The sequence below is a fragment of the Marmota marmota genome, unplaced genomic scaffold, assembly GCF_001458135.2.
Source record: "Marmota marmota marmota unplaced genomic scaffold, marMar, whole genome shotgun sequence".
NCBI classification, from domain to species: Eukaryota; Metazoa; Chordata; class Mammalia; order Rodentia; family Sciuridae; genus Marmota; species Marmota marmota.
In genome coordinates this window covers 51,906,918-51,910,737 of record NW_025999842.1, presented here as the reverse complement: position 1 = coordinate 51,910,737, position 3,820 = coordinate 51,906,918, and positions in this window count along the sequence as shown.

The window sequence follows — 3,820 nt, the reverse complement described above, 5'->3', positions numbered from 1 at the left end:
GGGGGGTGGGCGGAGGGAGAGAGAGAGAGAGGGAGGAAACAGTTGGAAAAGAAAAATTGATTGTTTCAGACATGAAAAAAAAATTAGAATAAAAAATAAAAGCCCATAATTCTGCACTTTGCTAGTGGATGAGAAATAAAATTATCAAAAGTGAATTGAATTGAAACATCAAGCAACCATATCTAGGGCTGTGATGGCTTTGGCATAGTTACTGGGATTCACATCACTGGCTTTCTGCTATTTTGCATATACTCTGGAATAGCACTTTGCAGAATTCCACAGAGAGGCATGTCCCTTTGAGGAATGTTTCCTTAAGAATCAGGTTTATTTATAGGTTTTTGAGAGAGAGGGACTTAAGTTTCAGTTAATTAATTTGTTCTTCTTTGTTTTTGCCTCCTTGAAATCTAGTTTTGTGATCAATCTCATGATTCTGAATGTATTAAACTTAAATTTAAAGTTTGAATAGTTTATTTTGTTTTTCCCATATTTCATTGGCTCATAATTACACATAATAGTGGGGTTACATATTTGTACATGCACATAATATAACAGTATAATTTGGTCAATATAATTTTCCAGGACTTCCCTTTCCCCTTCCCTCCTCCCTCCCTGAAGTCTGAATATTTTAGAAGATAGGCAAATAGAAATAAAGTCTACCAAATACACCTTGTAAAGTTAAGAACCAGATTATCTAATATAACTGCACAGATGTTTCTTTGATTAAATTTGATTATAAAGATGAGTGTTTATTTAAAAGATTGTGTCTTGATTGCAAGCAATTAGTTACTATCCATTAAATAATATTTTTCCTTCTTACTATACCAGTAGTTCAACTTTGGAAGCCAGGTGTGTTAACAATTTATGGCTAAGTTTTACAATTAAGATGTAAGAAGAATAATTTGAGTATTTAGTAATTGCTTTTCCCTTGCTTGGAGCATTTATCTTGGTTACATAAGTATAATATTTTTATAATATCCTAAAACTGATGTTCATGAAGAACTTAAAACAATTTTCTTTAATTATGCAAACTTCCAAAATTAAAAAATAATCAGTATATCAACACCCAAACATAATTATCTTCATATTTGCATAGTATCTTTTACTTCTTATCCGAAGATAGTCTTACTTTTACATAGATGTAGTTCTAAAGTTAGTTGTATCCCGTGTTGGGCACATTATTTCTATGCCCATGTTTTCTGCAGTCTTCAGAAGTTTCACTGTAGAGGTGAATGATATTTGATCATATTGATGTAACATTATTTGTTAGTCATTTGTTTTATAGTTATATAAGCTGTTTATGATTTATTTGCTATTGAATATGATGCTGCAATGAATAGCTTTATATAAAAGCTTTGAAATGGCTTTATGATTAATAATAATTTGTGCCACATTCAATCAGGGATTGAATCCAGGTGTGCTCAGCCACTGAGACACATCCCTACCCCTTTTTTGTATTTTATTTTGAGACAGAGTCTTACTAAGTTGTATAGGGCCTTGCTAAATTGCTGAGGCTGGCTTTGAATTTGCAATCTTCCTGCCTCAGCCTCCCAAGTCACTGGATTACAGATGTGTACCACTTCATAAGGCTGTGCTATACTTCTTTTGAAATAGTTTAGAAATGGTCAGGATCAGAGCAAAAAAAGAGATCGCACATTCCAAAGGGTTTTACTCAGGATGGTTTAATGAAAGGACTATTTACAAATGTGTGGGCAGAATTAAGTGTACCAACCAGTGAGGGTGAGGCACACAGAGGTTAGCAAAAGTGAGACAGCATCACCAACCCATTAAACCTGAAGTGGTATAGAGGCTGTTAAAAGTTGGAACTGTGGACAAGAACATGCTCAACCACAAATTGTAGCTGTTGGGAACACAGCCATTGCCGAACTATGGTAAAGTGCAGAAGTATGCCTCCCTCTCTTCCTGCTTCCTCTTCTCCTGCAATCCCCCAATCCACTAAAGCCAATCCAAAGTTAGGCAAATAGGAAGAGAAGAGGTATGCCAGGGTTACATGGAGAGAACTGGAAGATAGAAGGCAGCATGGTTGTAGAATACAAGAGTACTCTTGTACTCTACATAGTTGTAGAGTACAAGATTAATACCATATCTATAGTTGTCGGGGTTTCTGGGAGAGGAATGTGAAGGTCACTGGAGTTAGATAGAAAAACACTGAAGTCGGGGATAATAACAGGTCTTGAAGCAGAGGGTGATGTTGTGACACAGGTGTCAGAAAATTGGGTGAAAGAAGAGCTGTCTTCCTAGCAAAGTCAGGTATCAGTTGTGACTCGTACCTCAAGGGAGCCCTGTTCAAATATACTGGGGATGTGCTGTGGGTTTCTAAGAGTGCAGCTGAAATGTTTAGGTACTAGAGCAAACACCACATGTGTTGATTTACAGAGAAAAGAACAACATAAGGACAAAAAAAAAAAAAAAAAAAGGCCCAGAAGCAATTATATTGTAGCCTATCACCAAAAGAACAAGAATGTGAGGTAGTTGAAATTAGCCTCAAAAATTGCAAAGGGACCTTTGGTGTCAAATTCCAACACAGAAACATTTGACTGGAATTATTGATTCCACACTCATTAGAGAAGTCTGGAATGGTGAGGATCAGGCAACTCCTGCCTTGGGTTTCAGATAGGTTGGAAATCATGCTGTTTCACTAATGATCCAGCCAAATCACTGGTATTTTTTTTCTTCAAACCACCCAAGCTCATGTTCCTCTATTCTTTAGGTCTTGGCTAAATTTTAACTTCATTGTAGAGCCTTTCCAACTACCCATGCTAAAGTGGAAGACCCTCTTTTCATGCTGAATCTCACTACTGATTTGAATTGTCTTAATCACCTCTATTACTTTTTTGCACAAGAATTTAGTTCCATAAAAATGGAAACCTTGTTTTTGTTGTTCACCTCTGTATCTTCAGCTACTGCAGTAGTGCTTGGCACAGAGTAGATGCTTAGTAAATATTTGTTGAATGAATGTTTGTACTCCTTGGCAGCAAAACTGTCCCAATGGATATATGGGCCATTTTATTTATATCAGAATAAAAAATGACTTTTTGTGAACATCAATAATAAGAAATCTAATATATTGGACCGTTAAATATATTAAGAAATGATCAAGTGATTTAGTCATAAGATGAACTTATTTAACCCTTAATTTTATTAAAAAAACATTACTATATATCATAGTGCCATTATTAATATATTTTATGAAATGTACACACATATGTATGTCAGTCCCTATTATGCCCAAAGTAATTAATGAACATAAAAACTAAAAAGAAATTATCTTTCCTTGCAATGAGTTTATAAATTAACAGGGCAGACATACTTGTTAAGGGAGACATGACAAAAATGCAATTATAGCAGAAGAGGTTGACTCAAATTACCCAGCACAGGACCCTGAGTTTGTTCTAAGGCCTGACACTTTCCTTGAAACATCAGCTCCAGCATTGTTAAAATAAGGCTAATAACTTTCCTAAGCTCATATATGAATACAAAACCAATATAACTCCACATTATGTTCAACCACAAGAATGGGATCAAAATTATAATGGGTTGCACCCCATGTATGTATAATATGTCAAAATATACCCCCACTGTCATGTATATCTAAAAACATAATATTAAAAAAATAAGTCTAATACCAGTACATTTTTCATAACGCTCTTTTGAGAAGTAAATTAAATAAAGAATACAAAATGTTCAGTAAAATACAAAATACACAGCAAGGGTGCACTAAATGCCAAGTATTAGTACTTACAGTTCCTACTAAAGGATTCTTTGATCTAATTAACTGCTATAAAACTCTATTTACTTAAAA